The sequence below is a fragment of the Sus scrofa genome, chromosome 9, assembly GCF_054392235.1.
Source record: "Sus scrofa isolate SSC_HxYL_T2T_F1_AM1 chromosome 9, Sscrofa_HxYL_maternal_Yorkshire_Landrace_v2.0, whole genome shotgun sequence".
Taxonomy (NCBI): domain Eukaryota; kingdom Metazoa; phylum Chordata; class Mammalia; order Artiodactyla; family Suidae; genus Sus; species Sus scrofa.
The window spans coordinates 39217989-39225432 of record NC_139391.1 but is presented as its reverse complement, the minus strand read 5'-3'; the positions used below and the strand labels follow the sequence as shown (position 1 = coordinate 39225432).

Sequence of the window (7444 nt, the reverse complement as noted above, 5' to 3'; positions counted from 1 at the left end):
TCCCCCCAAAGTCAATCACAGGAATTCAGGTGAATACGCAGAACTACGGAGCACCCGAGACCCCCCCACCTCTTCACAACCACGCTGAGGTTCTGAGCGGGGCTTGGCTGGGAGGGACAGCACCTGTCCTCCTAACTGGACCTTCCCAGACCCCCCTCCTTCCCCAGCCTGCTCTGTCCACTGCCCCGCATGCAGCCAGCCAGCACTGAGCGCCGCCAACCGTGGGGTGGCCTCGCAGGAAGGAAGACACATTGCCTTTAAGTTCTGATACTTTCCCCTTTCTTTCCAAATGACTCATGCAAGGGCTTTGAGGCGGGGGTGGGGGGGGGTGCTCCTCCCTGGGGGTCAACTCCAGCCCTCAGGGCGAAGCTTTGCTCCAAGTCAGGGATAGGAAGGTAAAGATACATCTGATACACCGAGTCCCTGCCCTGCTTTCTCTGATCTCTACGGACAAGGGCTTTCACCCCTGCTCTCCATCCAAAACGTCCTCCTGAATATCACTTGCCCTCCCATTGCTTTTCCCACGCGATGTACATGCGTGTTGGGCGTGTCTGTGCGTGGTGGGGGAGGGGCATGAGCGCTCCATGATCTCCCTGGTGGAAATCCCGGAGTCGGGAGGAGGTGTTATTACTCCCCAGGAGATCTCTGCCAGCTCCAAGGCATAATCACAGCTCCTCACAGATCTTTAGGAGCCATGAAATTTGCCTGCAATGATTGATCACTATTCATGCTCTAGGCACCGCGTTAAGCGCTTTATCCATTGCTTCATTTAATTCTTCACTACACCTTCTGAGTTGAATGTCCTTATCAGCTTGGTTTTATAGCTGAGGCTAAAGAGACACAGAGAGGTTAAGTGACTTACTTAAGGTCACAAGGCTATTGCGTGGTCAAGCCAAGGATGGAAGCCAAGATCTGAGTCTATGCTGCATCCTTTACCACCACATGCTACCATTCCTCTCATGTAAATAATTGGAACAACTTTATATTAAATTTACAATAATTGCAAAGTAACTCATGAATACATTATTCTTGCAAAAAAAAAATTAAGACTACTCAGATAAGGCTGGGACCCTCTTTGATCAAATCCCCTATTTTTGGTTACTTTTTCCCACGTAATGGGTAATTACTCTCAGTTTGGTGAACATAGATTCAGACCATTTCCCCTACATCGACATACATGTAAATATATGCATAGAAAACATCAGAATCACCTGCTGTTCATCAATATGTGGCATCATGCTCACAAGCACTCTTCTGGAGCTGCTTCTTCATTTCACAATATATCTTGATCCTCTATCCATGTAAGCATAGCAGATGCATTCATTCCTTGTTACCACTGCCTCACATTTCACGTTCCATGTATATACCATAGTTTTCTGCTTTTGGGGGGTCATTTCCCAATTGGTGACCATTTGAGTTGTTATCACATTTCCGTTGTCACAATGTTTCAACCAAGATCCTTGAAGGTAGCTCCTTGTGCACTTTTGTAAGTATTTTTCTAGGGCAGAGGAAGTGGCATTGCTATATGATAGAGTATGCAAATTTTAAATTTTAATAGATACCAGCAAATGATCCTCCAAAGTGGCTGTGCCAATAAATAACTTTAACAGTGAGGGGGAGCACAAGAAAAGAAACGGGCTTAAAAGGCAATAGGGCATACCCACAGGCAACAGGCAGTGAGTGATGTGAGCTGTGGCTTCACAGCCTTCTAGTTGGGCAGCTGACAAGCTCTCTGGGCCTCAGTGTTCAAATCTGCAAAATGGAGACAGTCTCAATAATTCAGAGGGCTTTTGTGAGGATTAACTGAGATGAGACATGAAAAGCTCATAGCATAGAACCATGCAGACATGAAGCGCTTGATGCCCATTATTATTAGCTCTAGGGGAGAAAAAGAAGATGAGGTAGTTCAGAGCTGTCTTTCCTGGAAAAATCTTTATGGACAGCAAGCCCACACCTGGGCTGGACCCAGGTGCTGTCCTCTGGAGGTAGAAGACTGAATGACAAGGCATTGGTGCCCAGCCAATTTAAAAGCAGAGCTACAAGCTACGAGTCATGACCTTGAGCTTGACAGGCCTGCCTAGGAGTGGTAGAACACCTTGCAGCATGGTCATTCATTACTTTTTTATGAAAATCATAAATCTATAAGAAATGTTCTTGAGAGAGTTCCCTTTGTGGCTCAGAGGGATAAGAATCCAACTAGTATCCATGAAGATGTAGGTTCAATCGCTGGCCTCACTCTGTGGGTTAAGGATCTGGTGTTGCCATGAGCTGTGGTGTAGGCTGGCAGCTGCAGCTCTGATGTGACCTCTAGCCTGGGAGCTTCCATATGCCACTGGTGCGGCCCTGAAAAAAAAAAAAAACGTTCTTGATGTTTTTGCCTGTGAAATATCTTGATTTTATAACCCCAACTTCTTAAGCATTCTAAAGCAAATATGTGCAAATATTCAGGATTTCAGGTCATCAAGGCAATGCCAGTAAAGTAGTATGCTTTATTTAGTGGGTTTTTTTTTTCCTACCAGCATGGCACAGTCATCTTAGTTCTGACTTCACTTGGTATGATTTACGCTGAAAAAACTGTGGAACTCTTTTAGTCCCAATTCTTTGTGAAAATTGGATGATAACATCAATTAGAAAAGCTAATGCTTATGGAGCACTGAAAATGTATCAGACATGGTGCTAATTAATCACTTACATGTGTCAGTGGGTTATTAGCTAATTTCATGCTCATAATAGTAGTAGTGGTCCCAGGAAGCAAATCTGGGTTCAAATCCAAGAATAATAACTGACCCCAAGCCCCAGCTCTCTTGGAGCCTGGTAGATGAGACCAGTATTGGCCATTCTTGGCTTGAAAGGACACAAAGGAGGTCATGTGCTCCTGACCTGCTTTTGGAAGCCTTCATGGTGACACTCATGGTGGATTGACTGGAGCTCTGCAACCGGAGCTCTTGAACCATCTTGAGCTTCTTGAAACTATCATCCCCCTCTCCTTCCTTCCCTGTGCCCAATTCCACGAGCCAAAGGGTGGCCCAAAGCCCATTCTCCCTTTCTCTAGCTTCTAAATGGTGAAACCCAGGTGGAAATTCCACAGGAGGGGCAGCGCCTTTGCATCTTGGCACCTTGGAGCTCATCAGACCTGGTTTTCCATCTGATAGGAATGCCGAGAGCACGGCAGTGAGAGAACGGGACAGCAGAGACTAAGTTTGTTTTTTGGAGACTTGCCCTGGAGGACAGCCCCAAGCATGGAGCAAAAGAGAGTCAGAGATGGGACAGGAAGGGGCTTCTGAAGGAGACCTATCTGCTTGTGACAATCCCTGCCTTGGTGACTCTAGCATCCTCCCCGTCAACCCTGGGGACTAGGAACTCCCTTCCGGGGATGTGACAGCAGCCATGCCTTAGTCACTGGGCAGCCTAGAAGCTCAGGTGGGAGCATTGCTTCCCCACATGCCTCTTGGAAACTTCTGTTCCCTGAGAGAGTGGGACCTCAGAGGAGCCGGTCATAGGAACGTGGGTCTCTCTGGGCATCAGAAGCTCTTTGTCTGCAGGAAACTGGACATCGCAGGACACTTTGATAGTCATGCCCAGGAGCACTTGGCTCGTCCTCATCCTTAAAGGAAACCTATTTCTTGTGGGGGGGTGGGGTGTGCGCGTGCCTGAGTTGCCTGTTCCGAATCCAATGCGGACTGCGTTCTGGTCCAGGGTGTGGCTGTCAGAGCACAGGATGGGGGTCCCCAAACAGGGTTAAGTGGTAAGGAAGGCTTGGGCACATCTCGAGGGGCTGGCCAACTCTGAGTGGGGAGACAGTGGTCTCAGAGCTTAAGGGAGCTAAGTGGTTCCCGCAGAGGAGGCTTGTCGCTTCCTAGGTGAAATCAACAAATGCTCTCTTCCCTCGAGACCGGCTCCCTCAGAAGCCCCAAAGCAAATCGCGTGAGTCCAAGGGTCTCACAGGATGTGGGAGCCTCAGAGCCTTCAGATCTCTGCTTTCCCAATGGCACTGCTCCTAGAGTGACCGTCTGGCCCAGTTTGCCCAGGACTATGGGAGTCCCAAGAAATGCAGGGGAGACGTTGAGTGGAAAAGTTGGGGAAGATGAACAGAACAGGCCATCCTAATCATCCTAACTATTCCCCCAGCTCTCCTCCTGGAGGCCTCTGCCTCTCGGTCTTGGGCTCGGTCCAAACCCAGATGTCCTTGGCTCTGACCCACTGGAATCCAGCCCTGGACACCTTGCTTTTCTTATCCCTGGGCATGGTGTCTTTCTCTCCTTGTGCCTCAGCAATCTCCTTTCCTTCTCCCACTTGAGTCAGACAGTCCTGGATTTTGACTCTTGGGGAGGTTATGTGACCCATTATTTTCATCCTTACAGCATAAAATGATACATGTTATGTTCTTATTGGGTGCCAGGCAAAATGCTAAGAACTTTCCATATCTTAACTCATTATTCCTCACAGCAATCCTATGAGGCATTATTATCACCTGTATTATAAACAGGTATTATTATTATCTGTATTAGTCAGAGTTCCCCAGAGAAATAGAACCAATAGGATGTGCATCCATCTATGTATGTATATATGTATGTATGTATGTATGTATGTATGTATCTATCTATCATCTATCTATCTGGAGAAATTTGTTCTAAGGAGCTGGCTCACATGATTAAGGAGGCTGGGAAATCCAAAATCTGCAGGAGGGCAGGGCAGCAGGCTGGAAACCAGGGAAGAACTGGTGAGTATGGAAACTGAGGCACAGAGGGGTAAATTAACTTGCCCAAGGGCACACAGCAGTAAGAAGAGAAGCCAGAATTTGAACCCAGGCGATCTTTTCCTCGGAACCTATGCCTCTAATTACGACAGTAACTGTCCTTTGTAACATGGGGCTCCAACCATATCTGATACCTTACTGAGCTCTTGGGAGAATAAAAAGAGATCTCTTATGTGCACAGTAACTGGCAGAGGGGAGACCTCAGTACTTGCTACGTCCCTTCTCCCTGGTCTTTGCTGTTGGAAAAACGGGGTACAGAGCCACTGGTAGTCGGATCACCCAGCACCCGTGAGGAATGGATTTTCAGACGGGAGAGCATGTACTTGTGAAGCTGGACGGCTGGTGGCAGTGGTTACTCTGGAGTGGCCACCTTCCTTCCTCAGTGTGTCTTTAGGCCAGAGGGAGGGCTGAAGCCTCAACAGCAAGGAGCCTGGAGAGAGATAACAGGTCCGGAGAGCGCCTGTAATGCCTAGGGCCCTGCAACCAACAGGGAGAGAAGGGTCAGGTGGCTTCGGGGGCCTTGGAGCACTTGCCCTTTGTCCCAGGCCATGGCCTTGGCATGCACCCAGCCCCGTCTCTACAGCCGGCGCCTTGCATATTACTAGCATGTGGAACCAGTCAAACCGCGATCTCCGAGGCCACCTTACCTGACCCTCCACCCCAGTTATCAGTCCATCTGACCTGAGACCCGGGATGAAGCCATTGAACTGCCGGCTGTGGTATGTGCAGGTGAGTCACTCTCATGACTGCAGGCTGCTGTGCGGGCCTCTGTCAGCGTTTGAGGGGAAGCCACAGAAGGCAATGAGCTGAGCTCTGGTGCCGGCAGGCCGGGGCTCGAATCCTGACTCCATTTACTAACTTTGTGAGGCCGGTCCAGTCCCTGTACTTCTCTAAGCCTCAGTTTCCACATCTAAAAAATGGGGGTAATAGGACTGATCTCTGAGCTGGTGGTTGGTGCAGTTAAAGGGGCTCACGTATGCAAAGGGCTTGGCACAGAACAGGGCCTCCTTTCTCCTTTCTGCTTAGAATCCCTCCCGGTCTGTTTGAGATGTTGGTCCTGAGGTCACCTTCTCTGACCATCTGCCTTGTCTTCCTTGAGTCTAGAAGCACCAAAAGGGGCTCAAAGCATTGTTGGCCCCACACTTGGAGCCAGGCTTAGGCTTAGTGTGATCGACAAAGTCAGGCCAGGCTCCTGAGAAGAGGCCAAACTCAGCTGAGAGCCAGACATTAGCAACACCTCCCTGCAGGGAAAGCAGCCCAGATGCCGGGGTGGCTGCTGGTCCATTTCAGTTCTCTCTCCTGGGAACAAGTCCTGACTGGCTGTGATTGATTTTTTTGGCTTTCACGTTATAGCACATGAATTTCTGAATCTCAAAGCCCTCTAACCAATATGCAAATGGTTTTAATTTTGAGGTGTAGCAGACAGGTGGAACTAGCACTCGAAAGCCAGCCCTTCCTTGGTGTCTGCCATAAAGCTGATCACTAAAAAGCAAGATTACTTTTTCAGTTGGTAGAAATTATTTGGCTCTCTTCCATCCCATGGTCCTCCTAGGCTTTGGTGTTGAGGAAGAAAACATTTAAGGAGAAGATTCTAAAAAGAAGGAATTTTTCCTCCCTGCTTTTGAATCTGACAGGTTGTTTTTCTGTGTGGGTTTAGCAGGAATGGGGTGTGGGCTATAGTCCGGATGATGGTTGAGTCAATCTTGGATTAGGGAGGAAGATGCCAGGCCACCCTGGGCCTCCCTCTCAGAGCTTGTCTTGGTCTTTTCTCATCAAGTGTTCCTTTTCCTTTTTTCTTTCTTTCTTTTTTTTTTCCTGATTCAGATTTTAAACTGTATTATACATAACTGTATTTAAAAACTAAATGCGGAGTTCCCGTCGTGGCGCAGTGGTTAATGAATCCGACTAGGAACCATGAGGTTGCGGGTTCGGTCCCTGCCCTTGATCAGAGGGTTAACGATCTGGCATTGCCATGAGCTGTGATGTAGGTCACAGACGTGGCTTGGATCCCGCGTTGCTGTGGCTCTGGCGTAGGCTGGCAGCTACGGCTCCGATTCGACCCCTAGCCTGGGAACCTCCATATGCAGCAGGAGCGGCCCAAGAAATGGCAAAACAAAACAAAACAAAACAAAACCTAAATGCCTGAAAAAGTATTAACCTGTGTATTTAAACTTAGATCCCTCTAATTTATTTTGCATTGTTAAAAAATCTCCCCAATACGTTATTTTTTTCCTGTGTATTTAAACTTAGATCCCTCTAATTTATTTTGCATTGTTAAAAAATCTCCCCAATACGTTATTTTTTTCCTACTATACAGCATGGTGACCCAGTGACACATACATGTACACATTCTATTTTCTCACGTTATCAGGCTCCATCATAAGTGACTGGACGTAGTTCCCAGGGCTACACGGTGGGATCTCCTTGCTAATCCCTTCCAGAAACAAGAGGCTGCATTTCTGAACCCCTGGCTCCGGGTTATTTATTTTCATTATCAAAGTAAAGTTGATTTGCAATGTTTCTTCAAGTTCTGTTGGAATAGCCAGGAATGGATGGGCAATGGGGCCCTACTGTTACAGCTCAAGGAAATGTGTCCCATTGGCTCACTTGGCTGCATAGGTTTTCCTTTTTCTTCAACTTCTCATGGGCTTTTTTGGTGGGACCCTCTGGTCCTACAGAACAGACCCT

At 47.9% G+C, this 7444-nt stretch overlaps 1 non-coding gene across 1 annotated transcript in view; it reads left to right on the top strand.

Moving 5' to 3' along the window:
• The first annotated feature begins 4033 nt into the window (after nt 1-4033).
• Nucleotides 4034-7444, top strand: part of LOC106507828 (uncharacterized) — a 29408-nt gene continuing 25997 nt past the window's right edge. Inside the window, exon 1 of the transcript XR_014815255.1 lies at nt 4034-5485. This is a non-coding gene — a transcript (uncharacterized LOC106507828). The remainder of the gene's footprint in view (nt 5486-7444) is intronic.